The sequence below is a fragment of the Lithobates pipiens genome, unplaced genomic scaffold (genome assembly GCF_037356315.1).
Source record: "Lithobates pipiens isolate NorthernLeopardFrog02 unplaced genomic scaffold, aLitPip1_a1.2 Scaffold_1, whole genome shotgun sequence".
Classification (NCBI taxonomy): domain Eukaryota; kingdom Metazoa; phylum Chordata; class Amphibia; order Anura; family Ranidae; genus Lithobates; species Lithobates pipiens.
The window spans coordinates 87,831,687-87,848,334 of record NW_027507685.1 but is presented as its reverse complement, the minus strand read 5'-3'; the positions used below and the strand labels follow the sequence as shown (position 1 = coordinate 87,848,334).

Sequence of the window (16,648 nt, the reverse complement as noted above, 5' to 3'; positions counted from 1 at the left end):
AAAACGATCAGGATGAATGTAGGTCTATCCTAAAAAAAAAAAAAGAAAGAAAGGGCAGACTCAAGGGAATTTGGCTATTTTTCTGCTGCTAGTCTTTTTTTTTTTAATCTACTGTACCGGAATCTCTATAAATGTAATGGAGTGAAATGTTTTTCTCTTGCTTCATGCAACGAAAAATGACCAACGCGGAACCTTGCACTTTTTTTGTCAAAATTTTGTCTTTTAAGCCGGTATTATAATTCAATATGGTTAATATTTAAATTGCTGAAAATTTATGTCCAACTTTTTTTTTTTTTTTTTTTTTTTTTTAGCAAATGATTAAAGCTACTTGTCTGCAGCAAAAGTTCTTCATTTAAAAAAAAATAAAAAAAATTAAAACAAAAAGTTTTTTTTTTCTCTAAATCCACAGCATAAAGCCCAAAAAAAAACAAAAAAAACACCTGTACCTTCTTCATCTTGGACTTTCACTGAACAGTGAAGTAAGCACGCCCTTACCTGACCTACATAAACTTTCACCTGCTGCCTCTTTACATTCTCTACCAACATCTTCAACCGGCTCACATGTCAAACCTGATTTCTCTAGACTAAATAGACAAGGAGAAGAACATATGGCTATTTTTGTTTTTTGTTTTTTTTCCATTACCTTTACCTCTCATGGACTTGGAATTTCTTACACTTTCATCATCGCCTTATCTTCAACTTTTGATGCAGACTCCTAGTTTGGCTATAGCTATAGAAGTTTCAATACTTTTGCCCTGTTCTATGGAAATGTGTGGAGGGATGTCTGCAATGAAAAATTTAATAAATCTGCTTCTATCAAGGTTAGTGCTACTCATCTCCTCCCAGCCAAAGCCTCTAGTTTTATTTTCTGCTTCTGATACAGTACATACTTGCATACTTGAGCTCAAGGATTTAATTGAGCAAAAATGGACCAAAAAATGGTGGAGGCCTAGTCTACTGCAACCAATCAGGTTCTCCAGGCAGTTGAGAGAACGATATCCTAAATCTGTTACGCTTTTATTGATAACCTAGTGTTTCTTAAAAGTTCTCAATTTCTAACTATTTGGCCAGGTTCATTTACTAAAAACCCCCAAGATAACATGTGTTAAAAATATATATATATTTTTAATTATAATTATTATATTAATAACATATTATTATTATTATTATTATTATTATTATTTGTTTATATTATTATTATCAAATGATAACAACAACAATAACTGTTTGGCCAGGTTAATTTACTAAAAATCCACAAGATAATATGTGTTAAAAATATATTTTTTTAAATGATAATTATTATATTAATAAAATATTATTATTATTATTATTTGTTTATATTATTATTATCAAATGATAACAATAATAATAACAACAACAACAGCAACATCAATAATAACAACAACAATAATTATTATTATTATTATTATTATTTGATATTATTTTCTAATAATAATGAGAGAGTTCTTAAAAAAAAAATTCTGCATGAAATATAAAATATTGAAATATGAAATATAAAAAAGTGCAGAAACATTTTGAAGACCCCTTGTAATACTATTAATGATAATAGTGACAATAGTAGTACTATTATTATTATTGTAGTATTATGAAATAATAATATAAGGGTTCTTCAAAAACTTTCTGCATTTTCTTTAACTCTATTAAACATAAAAAAGTGTAGAAACATATTTGTTTATATTATTATTATCAAACGATAACAATAATAATAATAACAACAACAACATCAATAATAACAACATTTGATATTATTATCTAATAACAATGAGAGTTCTTCAAAAAATTTCTGCATGAAATATAAAATACTGAAATATGAAATATAAAAAAAGTGCAGAAACTTTTGGAGTCCCCTCGTAATACTATTAATGATAATAGTGACAGTAGTAGTAGTACTATTATTATATTATTATGAAATAATGATATGAGGGTTCTTCAAAAACTTTCTGCATTTTCTTTAACTCTTTTAAACATAAAAAAGTGCAGAAACATTTTGAAGATCCCTCGTAATAATAATAATGATAATAGCGATAGTGGTAATAGTAGTAGCAGTATCATTATTATTATTATTATTATTATTATTATTATTATTTTAATAGGAAATAATGATACGAGGGTTCTTCAAAAACTTTCTGCACTTTTTTTTTAACTTAAATATAAAAAACGCAGAAACTTTTTTAAGACCTCTCGTAATAATAATAATGATAATAGTGATAGTAGTAGTAGTAGTAGTAGTAGTAGTTTAATTATTATATCATATTATTAAGAAATAATAATATAAGGGTTCTTCAAAAAAATTCTTCACTTTTTTAACTCTATTAAATTATTTAAGTGCAGAAACTTTATGAAGGCCCCTCATAATAACAATAATGATAATAGTGATAGTAGCAATAGTAGTATCAGTAGTACTATTTATAATAATATTATTATATCATATTATTATGAAATAATAATATGAGGGTTCTTCAAAAATCTGCACTTTTTTTATCTCTATTAAATATAAAAAAGTGCATAAACTTTATAAAGACCCCTCATAATAACAATAATTAGAATGGTGATAGTAGTAGTAGTACTACTACTACTACTAATAATTATTATATTATATTTTTATCAAGTATCATCTTGTAATTTGTACCTACAGTGAGTTTTGGGATTTGCAGTGTTTGTGCGTAAGTTATGATTCCAATAAAAAGGAAAATCTTTTTCTTGCATCTAGTACTCTCCAAGATTAGAGATTATTGGAGTGTTTTTTGCCACAAAATTACTGGTTGAAGCTGAAATGTTTTAAAATATTATTAAATTGCAGAAGTGAACTTAGCTGAAAGGGGCGTTTGTACCCCAAGGTTAATTCACAAAGTAACCTTAAAAAAAAAACGAATTCCACTGTTCCAGGTGACCCCAATGCATTTGCCGAAGTCAGGGCAAAATTTTGCTAATAGTTTCCAATACTCATGTATGCTGTTGAATGCTACATACTTTTATTTAGAAATTACTTACATGGTTTGAGCTATGAAAAATGGACCAAAGAAAAGTGGAGATGTTGTCTCTTGCAACCAAAAGGATTTAGCACTCTTCACGTATTTGAAAGAATGAAATCCTAAATCTGCATAGCTGCATCTCCTAGATATTAGCACATCTCTCTAAAATTTAGGACTTGTATTAGCATTTTTAGACTAAGGTTGGTGGACACATGACCAATCCATCACACCTACATGAACTTGTTGGACATCCCATTCTCAAACCATGGGTATTCGTATGGAGTTGCCCCCTTTTTTCCACCAATAATAGCCTACACTCTTCTAGGAAGGCTTTCCGCAAGAGTTTGGAGGGGGAATTTGTACTCCCTTGGCCAAAAGGACATTTATAAGACATTGGCATTGAAGAAGACCTGGCTCACAATTGGCATTTCAATTCATCCCATAGAGAAGTCTTTCTCAACCTTTTCAACAAAGAAGAACCATGGGAATAACTTTCCTATTTCAGGGAGCCCCTGCTAAGAATTTCTATATCTTCAACTCATGATACATTAGTGTGATGGTCAGCGGAAAGTCATTGTGAAGAGGTAGCCCTTTACGAGTAGCTCTACAGATCAATGGTATGAGTGGAAAGTTATCTGAGAAGCAAAAATTGCCCGTTGCTCAAGGAACCCCTAGCAACCTCTTGAGGAACCTTAGGGTTTTTGTGGAACCCTGGTTGAGAAACCCTGCCATAGGTGTTCCAAATGGTTGGGTTTATGGCTTTGTAAAGCCTACTCAAGTTCCTCAACACCAAACTGATCAACCCATGTCTTAATGGAGCTGACTTTGTACATGGGGCACATTCATGCTAGAACATCATAGAGCATTCTCAAAACTGTTGCCCCACATCTGGAGCCACACAATGGTCTAAAATGCATCAGTATGAGATTATACGTCAAAGAAGATTGCTTGATTTCATTCATCCGGTGTTGGAATTTGATGTCCAGCAACCCCAACTGGTGTGATGGTCAGGCGTCCATAAATGTTTGGCCATATAGCATATTTAGTATGTAGCCATAATTGAAGGAAGCATTGGTTCTAAATTCCCTTTGGACTATATGTTCTGATTAATTACTTTCATTATGATGGCATCTCATTAAGCATTAAAGAATAATTATTGAAGCTCTATAAAAAGGCAGCGCTATTTCAGGAACCTGTTTCTTGTGTATAACCATTCCTGGATACATTTGACAGCGCTCAGATGTTTTTACCTGTAATCCTGGTCATCGAAATGGTCAAGAACTCAATCATCTCTCCTTCTTCATACGCCATATTGGTGTGATTGTAGAACTTCCAGTACGAGAGTAAAATTTTGTCTTCTGCAAAATGGTATGTGTAAGCTGCAGCTCCAAGCTTCTTGTGTAGCAACCACAATTTTCATATATCCTGTTCCTAATGTTATCATTAATCTAACAACAAGGAAAACTAGTTGTAGCAGTTTGTAAACGTGATGGCTTGTTATTTATTGTAGAAAGCTGTCTATTAAGGGCAGGTCCCTGTGTCTGCCTCCCTCCCCCTTAAATATTTTTGAAAGCTAAGTAACACTTGAAGGATAACTCAAGCCAAGACTTTCAGGTGTTGGATAAAGTATGAGAAAATGTTGACCTGGTTGAGGAGTGCTGAGCAAGTCATCATCGACAGGGTTTCTATGCAAGACCAATTACTACTCGCCAAGTAAAATTTGCTTTGTAGCACTATCTCTTGCAAGGACTGCTAGTAACTGGCTCCCCTAATCCTGCACAGCCAGGCAATAAGCATTATCCGCTTGCATCCAAACCCAAGAAGTCAGTCCTTTGGTGCTGGATTTTCTTCGGGGAACATTGTTTTCGTTTGTTTTTTTTTAATACAGGAATTGTCAAAAACTGTCTCTGTGTTTTTGTTTCTTTTTTTTTGGCATGTGGTTTCCCTTAAAATCCATAAAAAAAAAAAAAATTGATATATATATACAGTGGTGTGAAAAAGTGTTTGACCCTTCCTCATTTCCTGTTCCTTTGCATGTTTGTCACACTTAAGTGTTTCGGAACATCAAACCAATTTAACCGCTTCCTGCCCGCCCTATAGCCGAATGACGGCCTTAGGGCGGGCGGCTTCCCGTGCCTGGCCGTCCCTGGACGGCCTGGTGTTTACTTCCGCAATGCGCGCCGCCGCGGGCGCGCATCGCGGAAGTTCTGTGTTTGCCGTGTCCCCCGGGGACAGGCAAACACAGATCGCTGTAAACGGCCAATCACAGCGGCCGTTTACAGCGTGATCGGCGTGTCCAATGGGAGATGATCTCATATGTAAACATATGAGATCATCTCTCAGCGCCGCTCTCCCTCCTCACACAGACAGCGTGTGAGAGGGGAGAGAAGAACGGCTGCAGCAGCCGTCAGTGTAAAAAAGAAAAAAAAAAAAAAAAAAGTAAAAAAAAAGTTTAATAAAAAGTGCCATCCTCCCCCAGAGCCATCCTCCCCCAGTGCCACCCCCCCCCCAGTGCCATGCCCCCCCCCCAGTGCCATCCTGCCCCAGTGCCATCCTGCCCCAGTGCCATCCTGCCCCAGTGCCATCCGCCCCAGTGCCATCCGCCCCAGTGCCATCCTGCCCCAGTGCCATCCGCCCCAGTGCCATCCGCCCCAGTGCCATCCACCCCAGTGCAATCCACCCCACCCCAGTGCCACCTGCCCGCAGTGCTATCTGTCCCCAGTGCCACCTGTTGTCAGTGCCATTTGTCCCCAGTGCCATCTGTCATCAGTGCCACGTATAAGTGGCATCTGTCATCAGTGCCACGTGTTATTAGTGCCACATAGTGCCATCTGTCATCAGTGCCACGTATTAGTGCCATCTGTCATCAGTGCCACGTATCAGTGCCATTTGTCATCAGTGCCACCTGTCAGTGTCACGTGCCATCTGTTGTCAGTGTCACGTGTCATCAATGCCACTTATCAGTGCCATCTGTCATCAGTGTCACGTGTCATTGGTGCCACGTATTAGTGCCATCTGTCACCGGTGGCACGTATTAGTGCCACGTATTAGTGCCACATGTCATCAGTGCCACGTATTAGTGCCACGTGTCATCAGTGCCACATATTAGTGCCACGTGTCATCAGTGCCACATATTAGTGCCACGTGTCATCAGTGCCACGTATTAGTGCCACGTGTCATCAGTGCCACGTATTAGTGCCACGTGTCATCAGTGCCACATATTAGTGTCATCTGTCATCAGTGCCACGTGTCATCAGTGCCACGTATAAGTGTCATCATTGCCACGTATCAGTGCCATCTGTCATCAGTGTCACGTGTCATTGTCCTGGTATTTCAAAAGTGTAATAAGTAGTCAACAAGTTAGATGTGTAATTTATGCTTCTAGAACACGTGATGGCGCTCCCTGCATGTTGGGCCTCTCTATGTGGCCAGGCTGCGAAAAAGTCCCACACATGTGGTATTGTAATACTCAGGAGGAGGAGCAGAATTTTTTGGGGGGTGTCATTTGTGGTATACACATGCCACGTGAGAGAAATAACCTATTACAATGACAATTTTGTGGAGAAAAATAAAGAAAATGAAAAATCTTAATTTTGCAAAGAATTGTGGGAAAAAAATGACAACATCAAAAAGCTCACCATGCCTCTTACTAAATACCTTGGAATGTCTACTTTCCAAAAAGGGGTCATTTGGGGGGTATTTGTACTTTCCTGACTTGTTTGGGTCACAAGAAGCGAGATAGGCCACCAGTACATCAGATGTGATCAATTTTGTGCGATTCGCACCACAGCTTGTAGACTCTCTAACTTTCACAAAGACCAAATAATATCCACTAATTTGGGTTATTTTTACCAAAGATATGTAGCAGTATAAATTGTGGCCAAAATTTATGAAGAAAAATTAATAATTTGCATAATTCTGTCACAGAAACAAAGAAATATGCGTTTTTTTTCAAAATTTTCGGTCTTTTTTCATTTATAGCGCAAAAAATAAAAACCCCAGAGGTGATCAAATACCACCAAAAGAAAGCTCTATTTGTGGGAAAAAAAGGACACAAAATTCATTTGGGTACAGTGTTGCATGACTGAGTAATTGTCATTCAAAGTGTGAGAGCACCGAAAGCTGAAAATTGGTCTGGGCAGGAAGGGTGTTTAAGTGCCCAGTAAGCAAGTGGTTAAACAATAGTCAAGGACAACACAAGTAAACACAAAATGCAATTTGTAAATTAAGGTGTTTATTATTAAAGGTGAAAAAAAATCAAACCATCATGGCCCTGTGTGAAAAAGTGATTGCCCCCTAAACCTAATAACTGGTTGGGCCACCCTTAGCAGCAACAACTGCAACCAAGCATTTGCGATAACGTGCAATGAGGCTTTTACAGCGTCCTGGAGGAATTTTGGCCCACTCATCTTTGCAGAATTGTCCTAATTCAGTTACATTAGAGGGTTTTCGAGCATGAACGGCCTTTTTAAGGTCATACCACAACATCTCAATAGGATTCAGGTCAGGACTTTGGCTAGGCCACTCCAAAGTCTTCATTTTGTTTTTCTTCAGCCATTCGGTGGTGGACTTGCTGGTGTGTTTAGGATCATTGTCCTGCAGCAGAACCCAAGTTCGTTTCAGCTTGAGTACACGAACAGATGGTCGGACATTCTCCTTCAGGATCTCTTGGTAGACAGCAGAATTCATAGTTCCTTTTATCACGGCAAGTCTTCCAGGTCCTGAAGCAGCAAAACAGCCCCAGACCATCACACTACCACCACCATATTTTACTGTTGGTATAATGTTCTTTTTATGAAATGCAGTGTTCCTTCTACGCCAGATATACTTGGACACACACCTTCCAAAGAGTTCCACTTTTGTCTCATCGGTCCACAGAATGTTGTCCCAAAAGTCTTGGGGATCATCAAGATGTGTTGTGGAGAAATTGAGACGAGCTTTGATGTTCTTTTTGCTCAGCAGTGGTTTTCTCCTTGGAACTCTGCCATGCAGGCCATATTTGCCCAGTCTTTTCCTGATGGTGGAGGCATGAACGCTGACCTTAACTGAGGCAAGTGAGGCCTGCAGTTCCTTGGACGTTGTTGTGGGGTCTTTTGTGACCTCTTGGATGAGTCGTCGCTGCGCTCTTGGGGTAATTTTGGGCGGCCGGCCACTCCTGGGAAGGTTCACCACTGTTCCATGTCTTCGCCATTTGTGGATAATGGCTCTCACTGTGGTTCGCTGGATTCCCAAAGCTTTGGAAATGGCTTTATAACCCTTTCCAGACTGATAGATCTCAATTACTTTCTTTCTCAATTGTTCCTGAATTTCTTTGGGTCTCGGCATGATGTGTAGCTTTTAAGGATCTTCTGGTGGACCTTACTGTGTCAAGCAGCTCCTATTTAAGTGATGCCTTGATTGTGAAAAGGTGTGGCAATAATCAGGCCTGGGTGTGGCTAGAGAAATTGAACTCAGGTGTGGACAACCACAGTTATAGTATGTTTTAACAAGGGGGGCAATCACTTTTTCACACAGGGCCATGATGGTTTGGATTTTTTTTCACCTTTAATAATAAACACCTTCATTTACAAATTGCATTTTGTGTTTACTTGTGTTGTCCTTGACTATTGTTTAAATTGGTTTGATGTTCCGAAACACTTAAGTGTGACAAACATGCAAAGGAACAGGAAATGAGGAAGGGGGCAAACACTTTTTCACACCACTGTATATATATATATATATATATATATATATATATATATATATAAAATAAAAAGAAGTCAGTCCTTTGGCTTTGTTTTGATTTAGTTTTTTTAGGGGTAACAACTTGGATGGGGTGAAGGGGACATCCTTTTTACGTTATTCGGAAATTCGGATGTATTATAATTTCCGAATTACAACTGTAACAAATTTAAACGGTTCTGAAATAACAAAACAACATTTCGGGTGAAATTCAAATGGTTTCCGGGCGCATGCGCGCGAGCGACGGAGATGGCAGCTTGACTCCCTCGCTCCGCGCCGTTGGATCGTTAGCACCGGCCTAATCCGACATAGACGCAGTCTTTCCGTGCCATACTCACCCCCGCCAGCTCCCGAACATCCCGCGGGGGCTCCGGTGATGCATCGATCGGCGAGGAAGCCGCCGAGGAGCCAGCAGCACTGCAAGTCCGCACAGGCCTCAGCCAGAGGCACAGTAAAGATGGCGCCGGAGCCTCCGGACCCGGACGATGAGACTCAGCTCTCAGCGGCGGGTCCATCGTCCCCCGCAGACAGCCTGCACCTATTCCCCATGGATGGGGGAAGCCCCCCCCCCCCCCGGCTGATATGGACGACCTGCTGGCGCGGTTCCGCAGCATTGTACGGGACGAAATTACAGCGGCATCCCGTAAGCTTTCTTCTGAATTCGTGCAGGGCCTTAAAGAGATAGGCCACCGCACCAGCCAGTTGGAGCACCGCATGGACCTAGCTACCACTGTCCTTGAGGGCCATGAAGAGGAGGTTGATAAGCTGTCCTCAGAGCTGGTGGCCTTACGGGACAAGTTAGAGGACGCAGAAAATAGGGCGCGGAGGGACAACCTTCGCATTAGGGGTATCCCCGAGTCGCTCACGGATCTTCAAGGTACCGCCACGGCTTTCTTTCAGGAATTGGCTCCGGAGATCCCCCTGGAGAGGCTTGAGTTTGACCGCATCCACAGGTCTTTGGCCCCTAAACCCGCCGAGGGTCCCCCGAGAGACGTTATCATTAAATTTCATTATTATCGTACCAAAGAGAGACTTCTGCAGGCAGCGAGAGAGCAGCAGACCCTCTCCTTTCAAGGTAACCCTCTCCAGTTGTTTGCGGACCTAGCTCCGGCCACCATTGCTAGGCGCCGAGACCTCAAGCCATACCTCCAGGTCCTCCAGTCACAGGGTATCAAGTACCGCTAGGGGTTCCCATTCAAGCTCACCTTTTCCCACCAGGGTCGGCAATCCCAGGCTTCATCACCCTCGGATTTGAGGCGTCATTTTCTTGACCTCCAGCTAGAGATCCCCTCGTCCTCCCCTGAGGCTCCGTCCGTGCCCCCCAGATCGGGCCCCCCCAGGTCGGGACCCTCCAGACCACCCCGCCAGTCGTCACAGACCTCCCAGCGGTCCCAATCTGGATCCCAGGCACTTCGGGACTTGCAAGCCCAAAGATTCCAGCCGTCAGGTAAAGGATGAAGAGGTCTGCCCCCCATTTTTTGTTGCCCTATCTCATTTGTTGACCACCAGCTCCCGTGGTGTGGGGACGCTACTTTATAATTTTTCCCCTTGGTACAGTTTTTTCTCCCCTTGTTGCTCTCAACGCGGAGTTCTGGTGAAATGCCCCAGGGCCCCCCCCATCAGACTGTTATTTGATACTGGACTGTTGCTTTAGCTTATGGGGGAATGCCCCGGGGCAGGCCACCCTGTTGTTATACTGGTGGCCGGGGGCGACACTGACGCTGCCACCGGGACGCCTACCAGCTGCACCCTTTTTCCCCTTTTTGTTTTTTTTTCTTTTTTTGTTGTCTTTTTTCTTTTTGTTTTTTATGTGTTCCTTGGTGGCTCTATCCGGGTGGGACTCTGGGGAGGGGTTGCTGGCTGGGGAGAGGGGTGGGTGGGAGATGGGAAGCTTCTCCCCCACTGATAGCCCACAGGGATGCTGATTTTGCTGCATTCTAGACCCCTCTCCCTTCCATTTGGGTGGGGGGGATATTGTGGCCCGGCTGTGAGGGTGTGCCCGGCCTCCTGGAAGACGGTGGCTTGGCTGCCCTCTCTGGGGGCTTGGGCGGACCCTTACGTCCGCTCCTTTGTGGAAGAGGTTCACCCATATTTACTACTGTGTTTTTGTTACACTCAATTTGGTTTATGTTTCCATGTTTTTGTTAGCTCTATTCTATGTTCATTTAACAATACTGTTTCCATGTGTTTAATTTAGACCGGTTGGTCCGACGGACCACTGCTCCCCCAGATGTGTGTACACTTGGCTGAGATGGGTTTCTCGGCCTTGGTCACACTCCTGAGTGGGCCGTTCAGCCCACGTTCTTGTACATCTTTGAACTCGCTTTATATGTCCTGTCGAGCTTGTTCTCCTTTCTATGCTTTTCGTATCTCTTTTCTCTTCTCTCTGTTTTTTCCTTCTTTTCCTTCACCTTCTTCCTCTCTCCCCCCGCTCCCTCCCCTCTTCCCTTCGCTCCCTGGGGTGTGGGAACAGAAGACGTGCTGTTGCATGCAGCCGCCGTGATGGCGCTTCATTGGCTTTCCCTGAATGTTCAGGGTATGAACTCCCCCCAGAAACTGATTAAAATATTCAAATACCTCCAGCATCTTAAAATCGGCATTGCATGTCTACAGGAAACTCATTTTTCTTCTTCTTCCTCCCCCAAATATTTTTCTGCGCATTATCCCCAAGTTTACCTAGCAAACGGCCCCACCAAGCAGAAGGGGGTCCTTATTGCCATTCATAAATCGCTCCCGTTTATTTGCAGTAAACAGCTAGCTGACCCCGACCAGGATAATGAGATTACTATTATGAGTTACTATGCCCAGAATAATCCGGGCCCCTTTCTGACCCTTTCTGACCCATGTCTGTTCCCTGCTGAAGACCCACCAGAGAGGTGTTCTCTTCTTGGCAGGCGACTCCAATGTGACACTTAATCCCTCTATGGATAATTATCCGCCGGCCCATAAATCCCCTTCCCCATCAGCTAAAAAATTCTTGCAGGCCCTACAAAACCATGATCTCATCGATGTCTGGCGGGAACACCACCCTATTGGCAGGGATTACACTCACTATTCCCACCCTCATCATTCCCATTCCAGGATCGATCACATGTTTTTGCTACGTAAACATCTTCCTCAGGTAGCCTCCATTTCCATCTTGACGGTCCCCTGGTCTGATCATGACCCAGTGTTAACTATATGCTACTCCCTCTGTGACAAGCCGCAGGGCGCCCCTTGGGTCATGAATGACTCTCTTCTTTCTCTGGAACCGATACTTAAGAGCCTCCACGAGGCCTCTGATGATTACTTTAAAACGAATGTTGGTTCAGTATCCTCCCCAGTGATGCTCTGGGAGGCCTATAAAGCCTTCCTTCGGGGACAGGTCATTCGTATAGCGTCCCAGAGGAAGAGGGAGAGGGTCCAGACCCGCCGTAAGCTTGAGGAAAGGTTGGAGGCTCTCTCCACACTCCCCCTCTGTAGCAAACCGTAGGCTATTGGACAAAGCTCGTTTGGACCTGGACCTATGCCTCACGGAGGATGCAGAACGCACCCACCGTTGGGCTCGTCAGAGGTGGTACGCCAGGGCAAACAAACCCAATGCTATGTTGGCCAGGAGGTTGCGGACCTTCACTCCAAAATTTCAGCCCATCACTCTGCGCACCCGCCATAATATTCTGGCGGGTAACCCCCGACTAGTATTGGAGAAATTTCGCTATCGCCTGGCCAAACTTTATTCCGCCCCGACTCACACCTCCACTCTGGACCTGGGTGCTTTCCTAAAGGAGTTATCCTTGCCTTCTTTATCTGATGTCCAGATGTCGCTTATGGACCGGGACATACAGGTCTCGGAGGTCCTGCAGTGCATTAAAGAATTGAAGGTGGGGAAGCGCCCAGGCTCTGATGGTTTCACCGCTTTGTATTACCGCAAGCTGGCTGCGGTGCTGGCCCCCCACCTGGTGGCTGTGTACAATGCGGTGAAGGGAGGTCACTCCTTCTCACCGTTAATGTTGACGGCAAATATGGTGATGATCCCCAAGCCGGATAGGGACCTCTCCTCTTGGGCCAACTTCCGACCAATTTCCCTGATCAATATTGACGTGAAAATCTTGACAAAAATCCTGGCTACTCGCCTGAATTCCTTCCTCCCCCGACTGATCAAAAAAGATCAAGTAGGTTTTGTCCCCCGGAGGCAGGCTGGTGACACCATTAGACGGCTCGTGCAAGTCCAACATCTGGCGCATACTAGGTCTCTGGAGACAATGTTTCTTTCCTTAGATGTGACCAAAGTTACTTACCAGCTATGGCTTTGGCACTTCCTTTATGGGCTGGATCTCGGCTATCTATGACTCTCCACAGGCCAAGGTGCGCTACTATGGTTGCGACTCGCCGGTCTTCCCCATACGTAGGGGAACCCGCCAGGGGTGCCCACTCTCCCCACTACTATTTATTCTAGCATTGGAACCCCTAGCGGAAGCGATTCGGTCACATGTGGACATTTCGGGAGTGGAAGTTGCGGGTACTATGCATAAATTGTCACTGTTCGCAGATGACATTCTGCTGACACTTATGAACCCCAGGCTTTCCCTTCCCAATTTGTTCTCTCTTTTGGATACCTTCGCTGCGCTATCGGGCCTGGCAGTTAACCCAGCGAAATCTAGGGCGATGTCTATCAACCTACAACCTGCGGAAATGGAATCTTTCCTTTTCAGTGGACAACCACTTTACCGTACTTGGGTATCAGACTTTCACCCAAGTACTCAGAGCTTTACCAGGCAAATTACCCCCCTTTATTTCGGAAGCTGACGGGTTTGCTTGACTCATGGTCAACTCTCCCAATCTCATGGTTTGGCAGGATAGCGGCGGTGCGTATGACTTATTTTCCAAAACTGTTATATTATTTTCGGGTGTTGCCGGTTCCCGTACCCCTCCATGTACTTAGAATCCACCAACGCAAAATTATGCTGTTTATCTGGGGCTCTTTGAAGTCTCGGATCAAAAAGCAGGTTCTTTATGCCCGTAAGGCTAACAGCGGTTTCTCAGTCCCTAATTTGCATGCATATTACACGGCAGCAGGTATCGCCCCCCTGTCCCGCCTACATGAACGCCATCAAATGCCCCTCTGGGCAATTCTTGATATGGTGGACTCCCATCCGATTCCGTTAGCGTCCCTTCCCTGGCTCCCGAAAGTACAACGCCCACCGAACATAGGCCCCGGCTTGGCCCATTCTCTTCGCCTCTGGGATTCGGTGAAATACTCCGCAGGTCTCCAATCTCCCCATCTCCCACTGCTTCGATTTCTACACTGCCCCCTATTCCTGCCAGGCTTTGATAACCCCAGTCAGTTAGCATGGTGGACAGATCATGGTTTTGTAGATGTCCATTCCTTGCTCACCCCGACTAAAATTATCCCTTTTGCAGCCCTTCGGTCATCCCATGATATTCCCCTCAGGGAATTTTATACTTACCTCCAACTTAAGCACTTCCTTCACCAATTGATTGGGCCCCAGTCTGCTCCCTACACACTGTCCCCTTTTGAGAGCCTTTGTAGATCTCGGCCCCATGCCTCAGGGTTGATCTCCCTCATTTATACAGCTATTTTATCATCTACGAAACCGCCGCTCCGGCCCTATCACCTTCAATGGGAGGCTGAACTGGGCAAACGGCTTGATCCGGAGGACTGGCAGGCTATGACCAAGGCGCTGCCTACATGCTCCAGAAACGTTCTCTTTCTGGAGAATGCGTATAAGGTGTTCTATAGGTGGTATTACACCCCGGTGAGGCTGGCGACATTTATCCCGTCTTGCTCCCCCCTATGTTTTCGCGGATGCTCGCAGGAGGGCACCATGGCTCACATCTGGTGGACCTGCCCCAGGGTGACTAGATTATGGGTCAGAATATATGCTCTACTTCGTACACTCTTTCATGCGGATATTAGGAGAGACCCTTTTGAGGCCCTCCTGTGGAAACCGATTGCAGAGCTCCTGCGTCCGGAACGTCAGCTAGCTGCACATTTATTTACTGAAACCAAAATCACCATAGCAAGGGCCTGGAAGACTCCGGTTCTTAGCTATGCGGCAGTTAAGAACTGTATGAATGATATTATGGTGAACGAAAAACTGACGGCGATAGCATCAGATCCCCTTGCTAAATTTCTTCGGGTCTGGCAGCCCTGGGTGGCTTATACCCGCCCATCCAGATTTGATCCGGTACTCCTCTCCCTTTGATCGTTGGATGTCCCCCCTGCTCCAGGGACCAAGCTGCCCCCCCTTCTTCCCTCCCTCTTCCTTTCCCCCCTTACCCCATTTGTTTTCTTTTTCTCCCCCTTTTCTCTCTTTTCTATACTTCTATCGCTATCTCTTTTCTCATTTGCTCCTTTTTTTACATCTGTCTCACAGCGCACTCAGGCTGCCCAGTGGCATCTCTAACTAGTAGCAGGTTTTTTATTCCCCTTTTGAAAGCAGCCCAAATCCATCTGCTCGCTGTGTAAGAGTTTTGTTTGACTTTCTATCTGTTATGTGGTTATCTGACATTGGTACCCCATCGAACAAATGAACTCTGTCCGGCCCTATGCCCCATTAGCTTTGCTCTATGGCGTGCGGCTGCGTGTTGCGGCCAGCCTTGGATGCTTCTACATGATTATTATGGGCTGGACACGAGTCCAACATTGTTATGTCTATATGTAACTCTTCACAGGTCTTTGATATGTTTTTGGCAGATCTATGTTATCCCTGTATTGTCTCACTGATGTGAATTTTTCAATAAACCTTTTGTAAAAGAAATTCAAATGGTTTCCGAATTCAAATAGTTTTCAAATTTGAATCGTTTTTGAACTGAATTCGAATTCTTAAACAGAATAAAATATAATACAAAATAAAGGAATGGAATAGAAAATAAAAGAATATAATATAATAGAGTAAAAAAGAACAGAATGAATAGGGGTATAATAAGTTTTTTATTTTTTTTTGACATGTGGTTTCCCTTAAAACCCTTAAAAAATAAATTAGGCCCCTTTCACACTAACGTCCCGTTCAGGCCCGCCTGTCAGTTTTTCAGGCGGACCTGAACGGGTGCTCCATAGAGCTCTATGGAGCGTCGGATGTCAGCGGTGACATGTCCGCTGACATCCGACCCGCTCCGATCCGAAAAAGTGTGACGGAGGAAAAAGCTATTTTTCCATCCGTCTGCGGATCGGATCGGGTGACGACGGGCACTGCGGTCCGTCGTTATCCGATCTCCCATAGGGGAGAGCGGCGCTGTGACAGGTCCGTCCCTGCACAGTGTGCGGAGACAGACCTGTCATCTCCCTGCTCAGCGGGGATCGGCGGAGTGATCCCCGCTGAGCAAACGGACATCCACGGGGCGGATCAGAACTGATCCGCCCCGTGTGAAAGGACCCTTAAACAAATAAAAAGAAGTCAGTCCTTTGTCTTTGTTTTTTTTTTTGTTTTTTTTTTAGGGGTAACAACTTGGATGGGGTGAAGGGATTTATGGGAAGCCCAACTTGAATCAAAGAACAACAAAAGGGGACATCCTTTTTTCGTTATTCGGAAATTCGGATTTATTATAATTTCCAAATTACAATTGTACCAAATTTTTAAACGGTTCTGAAATAACAACAACATTTCTGACAAATTCAAATAGTTTTCAAATTTGAATAGTTTTCAAACTGAGCTTGAATTATTAAAGAGAATAAAATATAATACAAAATAAAGGAATGGAATAGAAAAGACTAGAATAGAAAATAAAAGAATATAATATAATAGAGTAAAACAGAACAGAATAGAAAATAAATTAGACTTGAAAACTATTCAAATTCAAATTTTGTCCAAAATTTTGTTTCATTATTTGGGATTAGTTTAAATAAGTTACTATTGTAATTCAGAAATTTGGATACATCCGAATTTCCGAATCACGAGAAATTTGTCCAAATTTAAATTCGTAACGAAACGAAC

At 43.2% G+C, this 16,648-nt stretch overlaps 1 protein-coding gene across 3 annotated transcripts in view; it reads left to right on the top strand.

Moving 5' to 3' along the window:
- Nucleotides 1-427: 427 nt before the first annotated feature.
- LOC143942968 (uncharacterized) overlaps nt 428-16,648 on the top strand; it is a 189,136-nt gene continuing 172,915 nt past the window's right edge. For 2 of the 3 annotated variants that reach the window (XM_077464615.1, XM_077464457.1), the window contains exon 1: nt 429-821. The gene's annotated coding sequence lies outside the window, so the exon portion shown is untranslated. Of the gene's footprint in view, nt 822-16,648 lie in introns of all 3 variants that reach the window. The other variant, XM_077464696.1, reaches the window with a different exon arrangement.